Here is a 13,706-nt window from a genome sequence, read left to right as displayed (position 1 = left end):
GCAAATACAAGTTAATAAACAAACAGAGAAAAATGCGCTAATTAGTTCGCAAATACAAGTTAATAAACAGAGAAAAATGCGCTAATTAGTTCACAAATACAAGTCACTATACAAACAGAGAAAAATGCGCTAATTAGTTCGCAAATACAAGTTAAAAAATGGACTTACCAAGAGCAAATATATAAGATTCCAAATCAAAAGGTCTTTGGGTCCGAAATAAAAAAAAACCTAAAAGAGATAAAATTATGGATCAAAAAATTAAAAACAAGAAGAAACACAATGAGACACCAATTGAACCAAAGTTAGACTTCACAAAACTTACCAAATCAAGAAACGAGGCAAAAAAAAAAACCAGAGAACAGAAAATAAAAACGCAAATCTAGCAAACAAATAAACTCCAAACGCCAACTCCTTAATCCGCAAACAAGAAACTCCAACCAAGGTAACCTCCAACAATCCAAAAACGCCACCTCGACTCGAGACACACCAGGCCATAAATAGTGTTTCGTTTCCCGCACAAATTAAGGAGGGATCATAGGAACGCACAATCAATGATGCGGACGCAAAATAAGGACGCATGTATAAATACATCACGAAAACACATTTAAATTCTGGTGTATTTCTTGTTTGGACCTCAGACATGGCTACAGACCAGGGAAACAATGGACAAGAGTCAGACGGTAAGTCTTTCATGCATTTTGTCTCAATGATTAATTTGAAACATAAGATTGGGCAAGTTGTGAATTTGAGAAATCTGAATATTTACACAAATAGGTGAGGAGGATGACATGGAAGAGGCTGCTGGGCCCAGTATTCCGGCCAAAGCTGCAAAAAAAAAAAGGCAGCCACATTTCACGAGAAAGGAGATGGAGGTTTTGATTCAGAAGTGTGTGGAAATCCTGCCACAGGCAGACAGGAATATGAGTACAAGCCAGAAGGGGAGAATGTGGGAAGAGGTAGCCATTGCTGTCAATAGGGTGGGTGATTATGTCCGTCTAGTCCGGGATGTCAAACGGCGGTAAGTAAACACTTGCCCCCCTAAAAACAAACCCCATTTTAAACAAAAGGATAATGGTTTCCATTTTATCCCACAGATGGGGCGACTTCAAATATCGCCTAAAGCAAAATCTTGTGGACAGGGCTAGGCATGCAAGGGGGACAGGTGGGGGTCCCACCCCTGTGTCATTGGAGTTGACGGATTTAGAAGAGCTGGCACAGGGGTGTGTGCAGCCTGTGGAGGTGTTTGGCATGTCCAACATGGATACGGACATGCCAGACTTTGCGGCTCCTCATGTAGTCCCAGGTAAATCTTGTGATGTCACCAACTCTGAAATGTTAGTGGGCCAATATGTAGATTCTAATGTGAGTCTTTTCTCATTTTTCCTAACAGAGACACAGGCGGATGAGTCTGCTCCAGAGGGGAGCCTTGGCCGCCGAATTTCTGCTGGCTCTGCAGGCGAGGAACCAGTACATCCGGCTGAGGACCCTGCAGAAGCCAGTCCAGGGCAATCCCCCTCGCAGGCAGTGGCCCTCCTCACAGAACTCAATTTCAAATCGGATTTCCATACGGAGATTCTGCAGAGGATGGACGCCAGTCTGCTACGGGTGGCTGAGGCCCTGGAGCAAAATGCTGCAGCCAATGTGACCATTGGTCAGGCCCTGGCGGAAAATACCAGAGCCAACATCCGCATCGCCAATGCCCTGGAGCAGGTTGTTCGCCAGCACATGGTGGAGCCGACCTCCCTTCCTGCCGGAACATCAGGATCCTCCACCTCTGGCACAACATCAGCCAATCCTCCAAATGTGCCTAGCCCTGTGCCTAGTCCAGAGGCCACAACATCTGCCTCTGGACAGGCAAGCATGATGACATCCCGGACCCGGTCTGGCGCCCTCCCTCCCCCAGCCAAACGGGTGAAAAAACGGTGAACGCAATGGCGACTTTTCCCACACTCCTTCTGTGCTTGGCTCATATTCCTTTCTGGTCAAAACTTCCCTCTCTTTTCTTGTGAATTGTTTTTAATTTTGTGTTCTACATTTCATAAATCTTTTATGTTGGCCCAATTATTGTAACTTTGGGAATGAACCCTGCAAAAAAACTTTGCAAAAAATTGTTTTTTTTTTGGATTTTTTGTTTGAGCAATAAAAAAAATAAAAAAACTGACATTGTATTCTCACATTATTGTCAAAATGGATTACATTTAATCCTGGGCCAAAAGGCACAAACTGGCAAAAACCACATTTTACATGCCCCCCCAAAAAAGGGCTCTTTAAGGAACGTTTCAAATTTAACATAACGATGCAAATTCAACAGGCCTAAAGAAAAAGGTAAAAACCAAAAAAACATGATGACATTATTGTTACAATAGGCCCTAGCCAACAAATTGAGCCCAAAAGAAACTACCACAAATGTACGTAAATTGATTGTGTAATCATCACATTAGCAGCTATGATTTCCACCTGCGTACGCTTTTGTCCTAACACAAAAAACTACTTTCAAAACACATACCAAGCCGCTTTGCAATCCACCACTAATTGCTGGTCAGACCACCCGCGATTAATCGCAGCAACATCGAGGAGTGCCAGGACGGAGGAGAAGGCCATCGCCAATGTGGTCAAGTAATCCAGACCCTAAACTGTGCGAGCATTTTGAAGGGAAAGAGGATCATCCAGTGACGTATGAGTCGGTCCGTACACATTTTACGCTCGCATCTGCTAATGTATGTACGCCCCAAAAACGCCTCGCCACGCCTGCGTTTTTCCATCTCCACCCCTGTCAACACCCAAAAACGCCCTGTTCTGTCAATCACATTTGACATGTCACTTCCTGTACGCTATTTGACGAACGAGACCAAAAAAACTCGCAATCTGCCGTATGCACATGAGCAGTGTTACACCGACGCAGGCGTGGTTAGTCAACATCGGAACGCAACGAGCGTACTGCTGTTTGCGAGTGGCTCTGAATGAGGGCCTTAGATGCATTTTCGACAAAAGAAGATGCAAAAAAGATGCCAGGCGCTAGCAGAGTCTGCCGGACCTGGGGCTGTTTGGCGTGACTGAAGCAAAGATGTGCAAGGACACATCTATAAAAGAATAACAGATGAAGTCTGGCCAGCATAGGGCTGAACATTGAGACTGGTAAATGTTACCTTTTTTGTTACTATTTTAGTAATATGGGCAAGTATCCTAGCCTACAGCAGAGAATCGTTTTCTAAGTACAATTTATTTTTGGCATGGTGAACTCATAGACAAAAGCACATTTTAAGAGCATACTGGACCTCATTCAGAGTCGGTCATTGCGGCAGCACGGTCGTACGGGAAAAGGGGCCGGATATGCAAATGATGCACTCGCAAGTTGCGTCCTTAAGATCGGATCGGTAGCTGGCCGACCAAGGGGAGGAAGCGGCCGGAAGACAAAAAAATACGCCCCCTTCTCGTACGCATTACACGTCATCTCCGAGCATATAAGGATTAATCGAGACCATCGGGAACCATCGGAACTGGTCGTAGAGCTTAAAGTTGACGATACCCTCTCTTAAGCTCTACGATCATGTCAGTGTAAAAACCTCCCAGGTCACATGTGCCATGACGCTACTTTGTTAATTATGCACTCCCATAAAACGCTGTTCGCATAATTAGGCACGCCTGCGTTCGGATCTCCACTCCCCCGCTTTAAAGCACCTTCCCATGTTACCACCCACAAACGCCTCATCCTGTCACTCAAACTACCGACCTGGCTGTGTTCAAGGAGAGATAAATTTCTGATCATAGCAGCTAGTTTGCGCACGCGCATTGCGAACTTTACGCATGCGCAGTTTAGTGAACTTCGGTGGCATACGACCGTGCGGCCGCTACGCCCGACTCTGAATGAGGTCCACTGTATCTTCAGTATTTTCACATTGAATTCGCTCTGGAACTCAAAATAAGCAAGTATACAATAGTATGGGTGATAAAAAGTTATACACATTTTAATAACATCCAATCTTACGACTGAAGAGGCAGAACTGGGCTGTATTGGAGCATTCTCACATAGGCAAAGTACAACAGACCTTGGTGTGGAAAATGCTGTGGCTGCTGCATCATAGCAAATAATATATATATTCAAACTTATAGTATACAAGTGACCCATATCAAATGAATCAGTGCAGCCTAGTGTCAGCACTACAGAACCTACACCAGCTATAGAAAAATAATCACTATACTAACAAATATGTATAAATCTCAGAGTTGATTTACTTAAATAGATAATCTATATAATAAGCGATAAAGCATGTCTGTCTGTCTGTCTGTCCTTTATGCATGGCCAGAGTTTTGGACCTACAGTATTTGCACCAAATTTGGCATGGTGGTGTAGTTTGATCAGGATTAGGTTTATGTCTATGTTTGAACTTCATCAGGGCCACACACTGTCACACATTCCCCAAAAATGGGGACACTCTTAAATAACAGGTTCCAGGGCTGGATCCAATGGAAATTGGCAATCTTCCAAAAACCTGTGTGAAAGATACAAAAGTATCCTTTTAACCTCACAGTCTGAGCAAGTATCAAACTTTATGACTCATGCAAGTTCATATTAAATCCAGAATTAGTCCTTTTTAAAGTGACCATATATATTAGTCAGCCCTCTGTGTTTGCATGCAAGGGCGTAAGTAAAACTTTGGGGGCCACATAGCATGATCTTAAAAAGACCCCTAGATGTAAAAAAACACATACATTTGTCCCCACACAGAGCCCATTCATGTTATGCCACACAGAGCACAATCAGGTTATGCCACAGAGTAGTATCCCTTATACATCATGCCACACAGTAGTAGTGCCCCTTATACATTATGACACACAATAATGACCCTTACACAATACAGTAATGCCCCTTACACAATATACTACACATAAATGCCCTTTACAGATGATGCCACATAGTATTAGTGCCCCATATAACACATTATTCCATACAATAGTAGTACCCCATATACATTTTGCCGAACAGTAGTAGTGTCCTTTATACATTATGCCACACAGTAATTCCCATTTCACTGCACAGTAATGCCCCTTAACATTATACCACACAGTAATGCCCTTTATAGAATATGCCACATACAGATGTGTCGAAATACACCTAGCCTCCTTGCGTATTAAATAGCCCTTCTAGTGACGCCATGTCTCAGTAGCACTAAGCATCTTCTCGTGTGATGTTTTACCTTTTCATGCATCTTATTCACAGCTGCTGACACTGTAACGTAGCATTTCACTGCAGATACACCCACAGTTGCACACAGAATATAGGCATGCCGCATATCATTTTAATCAGCAGAAGCTGATTGTGCATCCTATTTGCATCATTGTGTGAATAAGATACATTGGAAGGTAAAAAGTTGCGTGAAAAGATGCTCTGCGCTACCAAGTCACAGAGCACTCACGCGTTAGGTGTAATGCGACTTGTAGTAGTGCCCCTTACACATTATGCCCCCCCAGCAACTCACCTCCCCATCTCCTACAAGCAGGCTCTTGCTTCCCCGTATGCAATCAGCAGCAAGCAGGTGTGGATTTGAGGCCAGGCAGCCAGCTAATTACAGCTGATGCACCAACAGGCAGTGGCAGACATGGACAGATAACGCTCTGGTGGCAGACATGGACAGATAACGCTGTCACAATCTTAATCTGACGCCAGTTGCAAGCAAATCAGAGCTCACGATCTGGCAGCCAAACAGCGAGCTCTGATTGCCTTGCGACTGGCCATTCATTGAAATTATCAAGTGTGAGTGGGAGGCAAGCACTGTGACATATTATGGGCATCCTGTATTGTGCAGTAGTGCTTAGCATATGGTACATGGATTTGGTGTCACATATACATTATAGGTGCAAAGACTGGGCAGTATCTTACTACATGTACTTCTGATAAAAAATAAAGCGTAAATATGAAACAAATAAGAGGAAAATTAAAAGTCTCAAGCTAAATATTGCATATCTGGCAAATCTACACTTCTGCAAACCAGACAGTACCACGTACAGTAGAACACAATAGCACAGTGATTAGCATTGCTGATTCACAGTACTGAGGACATGGGTTCTGTGTGAGTTTGCATGTTCTCCACATGTTTGCCTGGGTTTCTGAAATGGTCTCTGGTTTCCTCCTACAATAAAAATAATGTTGGCTGTAATGGTTCCAACAACAAAATTAGCCAAATTAACAAAATTAGTGTGCATGTGGTTGGGACTAGAAATTGTTCCACTGGGGTAGGGACTGATGTGAATGACTAATTACTCTTTGTAAAGCAAAACACAATTTTTATCTAATGTACAATACAATCGAGCATTTGGTACTGATGCAAACAAGTCATATACACACAAACCAAAGGACATCTCTGAAAATGCTGCATAATATGAGAAGAGGAAGAGGAAGAAGAATTGATAAAACGTTTTTTTTTTAAAACAGCTAAAATCATGTAATTTTTGCAATCCATAACCGGATTTAAAATCCGAATTCTGACCCGCGGGAAGGTCAGAACCATTATTTGGATATGTCCGGATCTCCTCAGAAGATCAGAACAATGACTCGGATCTGTCTGGATTCATGAAAGTTGGGTGGATTTGGACTTCTGGAGAACTTCACATTTCTAGTTGTAAGTAACATACACTATGGGGTAAATCAAATTACTTGCGATGTACCTGCGAGTGCGAGTCATTGCGACAATGGATGCACTTGACGGCAGCCCGAATTCACTTAAAAGTACTTGTAGCCCATTACGGCTCAGAGCAAAATGATGTGAATTCGGGTTCGGAGCGGGCCTTGAAGGGTGTGAGGCGCAGTGCTGTTGCAGGTGTTTTAATGCTGTTGCAATGGCAACTCGCACCCTTCGCATGTAACTGGAGTAACACCTATGTATTTACTCATTCTATGTAGAATGGGCATATTATTTTTCACCATGCTTCATATGCTATTTATATTTTGACAAAACTGTGTCATTCAGCCTCTCAACAAGCATAGTAGGTACAAAAAGCCTTTGTACTTTACATGTTGGACAGCGTTCGCACAAAAAATGATGATAATTGTGCTTTAAAATTGATGTAAAAGGCTTTAAAACTATATGCACTGAAAATGCTTTCAATATGCAGATGGCTTCATTGTAAGAGCATAATCAATATTTCAATTACTTTAAATCCCTACTCTTCCTTCATTATAATAGGTATTTCCTTTTAAAAACAATTTTGTTCAAACATGCAACGCAGTTTCGAGACCTCCTACCGTTCCTTTTCACAAACTACAGCACTATTATTTACCAGTGTTCAGAGGACAAAGCAGTCTCAAATTGAGAAGGCCAGAGGGATTGGGTATGGGATGCCAGCATTCAGGATCCCAGCGGACAGAATCCTGATGCCAGCATCACAACAGGGTTAGGATACTGACCGACAAGTGTCAGTATCCTAACCTTCCCCCACTCCCTACCCCTAACCCTCCCAACCTGGTGCCTAAACCTAACCTCCCCCTTCCCACACCTTAAACCTAACCCTCCTACCTTAGTGCCTAACCCTAACCCTCAACCTACTGCCTAACCCTCCCCCTAACCCCAGTACTTAACCATCAGGATTGCGGTGGTTTGGGATGCCGGCACCGGCATTCTGACAGTTGTTGGGATTCCGGCACTGGCATTCTAAGCACTGCAATGCCAACTGCCAAGGCTGGATCCTGGCCATAGTGATGGTTCTCTTGGTACAGCAACCTACTGACTTCTCATTTACACATTGAGAGCCACACTCAGGCTTTGGATTGAAAGCAGGTGGAGTGGGTACCATGGGTAAGACCTTCTTCACAACCCAGGGTGGGTTGCGGGGTTATTGGATGTAAATATCTAGCTCAGGAGCTTCGGGGTAAGGTGGGAAGGTTGGTATGATTGCCCAGCTTGGCTGCAGGGGAGCTGTCCCCAGTGATACCTAGGTATCTTTTTTATTTTCTCTTTCTTTCCATCTCTCTCTCACGCTCTCTCTCATTTTCTCTTTCTCTCCCCCTCTCTTTCTTCATCACTCCCCTCTTTTTCTCATCTCTCTCTTCTTCTTATAATATATCTCTCTCCCCCCCTCCTCTATTTGGCTCTCTTCCTCTAACACTCTTCCCCTTTTCCTATCACTATCAAGTAACTCTATCACGTTTTAGAGCCCTTGTACCACTCTAAGGGCTCTATTTACTACAATCCGCATATTGAATGCAGATTGTAGTGTGATATTAACAACTAAATTCACATTGCGAATTCAGGCAATATCATAGGGAATTATTACAAATCCCTTGCAGGGACAGAGCTTTCAAAAAAGCTTTGTCCCTGCGAATCCCCTCCGCACACTAGTCACAGTATTTTCTGAAAAAATACCATGACAAAGTGCCTGCACATGCTCCGACCGGCTGTCACTGCTACCTCCCCTGGTGCTAAGCCCTGCCCCCCACAATCGCGGACCTCTGGGACTCCCATTCCTTAATTACACTTACCTGCATGATCTGGGCCTCCGGTGATGTCCTCCATGCCCTCCGGTCAGGTGATATCCCATACTGCACTGGGACCCGATCACCTGATGACCGGGCCGCAGTGTACTATGGGACACCAGCTGACTGGAGGGAGGACATCACCCAGAGCCCCGATCACCGGTCCCTGGAGTCAGGTAAGTTAATTTTTTTTTTACCAATTTTTTTTTTTTTTACACTGTATCAGTGCGTGGTCTGTTTATTGGGGCCGGCTCCGGGATCTTCTCTCCCCGTTAGAGCAGAGCCGGAGTCCGGTAACCAGGGGAGACCCTGGATATCGCCACCTCCAGGTGGCGTTATTATCACAGGGCCTCCCTATGTATTTTCTTCACATTTTATTTTTAGTAACTCTGGTCGGATCACATTTCCCATTACAATTATGGGAAATGCGATCTGATTACTAAAAATAAGTGATACTTAGGGTTTGGAGTAGAATTTTATGAATTTTACTCCAATTGCCCTGTAATAACTATAGGTGATACTAAAATAATGTGAAAAGGGTGTGAAAACACCCTTTTTCACTTTATTTTAGTCAAAATAATGTTAATAAATAGAGCCCTAAGTCATTTTCAGGTTGACAAGTATTTCATTTTTGCAGTAAAATATGTTGTTTTTTGTTTTGTTTTTATCTAAAGGCAATCCATGCTAAAGGAGAATAGGTGAATAGTACTTGTGGAATGTTGTTATATATTCATATGCAATGTTGGAACTCATTTGGCATGAAATATATTCATATGAATTACAGTATGTTATACTGTATATGCTAGTTTCTTATTAAGCTAAAGCCTTTTACATGAAAGATACATACAGCAGCTGCTAATGGTTGGGAGCATATAATTTCATGTATGACTTGGCTGAAATGTAAATTACATAGTTAATAAGGCAAAATTAATGCAGCAAATGTCATGTTATAATATTCCACATTTTTGATAATTTATTAATTCATACATCTATGATCACCACCTTAAAAATATATCGCAAGCAATGCAGACCTACACATTTGTACTCAATGAACTGAGGGCCTGATTCAGAGCCGCTCGTAACGGCTGCTCGTTTGCTCCGAGCAATGTTCGCACATCTGCGCATGCGTATGGGTCGTAATGCGCTTGCGCCAACCAGTCAGTGAGGTCGGAAAACATGTGTTTGCAAAATTGCGAGTGCCTGCTAATTTGAGTGACAGGATGAGGCGTTTGTGGGTGGTAACAGGAGAAGGTGCTTGAAAACGGGGAGATCCGAACGCAGGCATGCCAAACGGTCAAAACGGGCGTTTTAAGGGTGTGCATAATTAACAAAGCAGCGTCATCGACCACGTCACTTGATTGTTTCAGCCTGAACTGTTCGCATGATTGCGGTAGGAAAATCCAACCACAAGCACTGTGAGCAGTTCAGACGCCTTTCGATGTACTCGATTAATCTCATAAATAGCGGAGATGACGTATGATGGGAGCGGCCAGGGGGCGTCTTTACAAAATAGCGAGCGCATGTTTCATTCGCTCGCTTGCTTGCTCAGACATAGAGGCGTCAACAGACCGCAAAGAGCAGGCGCTCAATTTAAATAGCCGGCCCCTTTTTCTAAATGAGCGAGCACAAATAGCGTCCGGCTCTGAATCAGGCCCTGAGAACAGAGAACAGAAGAGAACCATTGCAGGAGTCAACACAGTCTTGGTTGTCCTTCATTCTCATTCATCGCAGTGTGTGCCAACCAGTGCATCCCTTCTTCACTCTATTTATCCTATCTAAATCAGAAATGTCATTTTACATTCCAAACACTAACATGGATTTTTTTCTCATTTTGCAGAATTACTGTTTGTCCACATAGGAGCCATTTTAATCTGTCAACCCTCCGTTTTTTTTTGACAGGTGAATTTAGAAGATCTGGATGCTCACATAGAGATAATTTATATCTATAAACGTGTACAGTGCCCTCGCTGATTTATTAAAGCAGATGATAGAGCCGGGATGCGGCTATGGACAGAGTGTCGTATTTTCCTCACCTCTGCTCTGCAGTGTGATCTGTACTGTACCGTAATATCTCCTGGGTGATTATTGTACGCTATGTGAATATGTGACCCTACTGTACACCTTTTTGTTTTCTGAAAGGTGATAGGAGAAGACATGATAATAGATTAGCAGACTTTCATGTGCACATTGCTTGCATTGTGTTTACATGTGATTCTGAAATTTGTATTTGTTGCTGGAACTATAGAATTTTATTTGGTGTGCACATGATCTCCCTATCACAGATCTAGGAGCTTAAAAATAAAAGTATTAGGGGTAATTTCAATTAGGCTGGATGTGTTGCAATGCAACATTGCCATGCTTGTCCGAACACATACTATACTTACCAGTTATGGTAACCACTTTATCACTGGTTATCCTGTGCACCTCTATGAGTGCAAGCAAAATAATACCCTTTTACACCAAAATTCCGGGTCTGACCCGGAGTTGGAACAGTGTTCCTATCCGGATCAGACCCGGAATTTAGCCGGCGCTGACTCGGGATATTCCCGAGTCGGCACCGCTCATACCGCAGTCGGGTCTGCATAGACCCGGATTTTCCGTCATGAAAGTGGACGCTTGGAGTTGACGTCATCTCCAAGCGCCACTGAAGTCGGACCAATCGGCCAGCTTGTGGCGCACTGCAGGTCATCAAGACCCGGAGTGCGCTGTACACACAGCTATGCCCGCGTTAAACAGTGGCGTAACTAGAGTATTTGAATCCAGGGCAAATTTTGAAAAGGGAGCCCCCTCCCTAACACCCCGGTATGTGCGCGCGCCTTCGGCGTGCGCGGGAAAAAAATGGGCGTGGTCACTTAAAAATGGGGTGTGTCAACATGACACACCCCTTTATTTTCATGCTGAACATTCCTATCCATATGCACCTTAACCCCAGTAGTACCCCTTATACAGTCCCCCAGTATGCAGTTGTGGTCCCTCTAATGCAGGCCCATAGTAGTGCCCCTTATACAGTATCCCCAGTATTGGTCCCCCTTATACAGCTCCCAATTAGTTCCCCTTACTCAGTGCCCCCAGTAGTGGTCCCCCCAAATGCAGTGCCCTATGTAGTAAAACCCCTTATGCAGTGCTCCCAGTAGCAGTCCCCACAATGCAGTGCACCCAGTAGTGGTATCCCCTTATGCAGTGCCCTTTATATAGTGCCCCAAGTAGTAGTACCCCCTATGCAGTGCCATTTATATAGTGCCCCCAGCAGTATTCCCCCCATGCAGTTTTCCCAGTAGTGGTCCCCCTTATGCAGGCACCCAGTAGTGATCCCCCCTATCTAGTGCCCCCTGTAGTGGTCCCCACAGTGCCGCTAGCAGTAAGCCCCTTATATAGTGCCCCCTGCAGTAGTCCCCCCCTCCCATGCAGTGCCCCAGTAGTGGTCCCCCTGATGCAGGCCCCCAGTAGTGACCCCCCTATCCAGTGGTCCTTCCTGTTATTGCCCCCAGTTGTGGTCCCCCCAGTGCAGTGCCCCTAGTAGTAGGCCCCTTTTATAATGCCCCCAGTAGTAGTCCCCCCCTAAAGTAGTGGTCCCCAGTTGAGGTTCCCCCTCCCGATTAAGTGCCCCCTGTAATAGCCCCCCCCAGTAGAGGTCCTCCCAATAATGGTGCCCCCAGTAATAGCCCCCCCAGTAGAGGTCCTCCCAATAATGGTGCCACCAGTAATAGCCCCCCCAGTAGAGGTCCTCCCAATAATGGTGCCCCCAGTAATACCCCCCCAGTAGAGGTCCTCCCAATAATGGTGCCCCCAGTAGTAGCCACCCCCCGTTGTGCCCCCACCCCAGTAGAGGTCCCCCCAGTAGTAGCCACCCCATTCCCCCATTGTGCCCCCAGTAGTGCTGACAGGTTTTTAAAAAAATATATATAAAAACATACTTACCTGAATCCACGCTGCTGCTGCTCCTCCAGTCCACGACGCTGCTCCCGCCGCCACCGCCAGTCCTCCCGGGCTGGCGCGCTCAGCAGTATGGGACATACGTCAAGATGTCATGACGTCTGTCCCATTACCCACTGCAGGAGCCGGACGGAAGTCCGACTCTTGCAGTGGGTGCTGCAGCAGTCAATGACAGTCTATCTGACTCTCATTGGCTGCTGTTTAACACACGCATCGCCGCCAGCGCTGGCGGCGATGCATGTGTTATGCACAGCCTGAGCCCGCCTCCTAGCGCTATTGGGTAAGCGCTCAAGGGGAGGGAACAGGCTCAGGTGTGCAGTACAGGATCGGCGCTGGAAGCCTAGTGCTGGTCCTGTGTAAATGTGTAGCACTGACCGCACTCACTGCGGTTGGCTCTACACTGGTGGCTAACTAGTGCGGGCTGGACCGTGGCCGCCTGGCCCCCCCACGCCGCCAGTCCCACGGCACCCAGGGCACGCACCCTGCTCGCCCTGCCATAGTTACGCCACTGGTGTTAAACCCTGCTATTTACCTGGGTTGGATTGCCGGGTCACTCGACCCAGCGATCCAACCCTCTCCCCTTTTACACCAAGGAGCTGCCCGGGTTAACCCTGTAATAACCCGGGTTTTAGCTCCGGTGTAAAAGGGGTATAAGAGATGTAGGGGTCTATAATGTGCCATTCCAGAATGTGATGTATGGCACATGGCAGCTGATTGAATTGACCCTTAAATCTTTTTTCATGTGATCCATATGCTTAATGTACAATCATCACCACAGATTATGTGATTGATTGGATTGATTGATTGATTGATTGATTGATTGATTGATTGATTGATTGATTGATTGTAACACTAAACTGATGTGATGTATCAAAAGCCTTAGAAAACATGACAACATAGTTTTACTGTAAGGTTTATAAAATGAGAATAATTTGCTAATGTGTATGTGAGGCTTGAGAAAAAAACTTTAACATAACTAAACCGGAAATATAGTAGTAAATATATAAATATATATTTGTACACACACATTTTCTTTTCTCACTTGTGGATAGCACTGGCAAAGTTGTATATTAGTCATAGATGTATATTATCACTTCATGCAGAATATGGACAAGTTATCTATACATAGTATAAAATGAAGTTTCTGGTATGTGTCTGTCTGTTTGTTCAGATATTGATGCAGTTTTCACTATTCTATAGAGTATTTGTAGAGGAAGGTTTAGGTGTATGAAACATTAATGCATGACAAAAGTGAGCCAAGCAGTGACGATTTTAGTGAAGCAAGTCAATGAAAAATGGCCCTTGG

This window comes from Taudactylus pleione, unplaced genomic scaffold (assembly GCF_031769625.1).
Source record: "Taudactylus pleione unplaced genomic scaffold, aTauple2 ptg000781l, whole genome shotgun sequence".
NCBI classification, from domain to species: Eukaryota; Metazoa; Chordata; class Amphibia; order Anura; family Myobatrachidae; genus Taudactylus; species Taudactylus pleione.
This window is presented reverse-complemented; position numbering follows the sequence as displayed.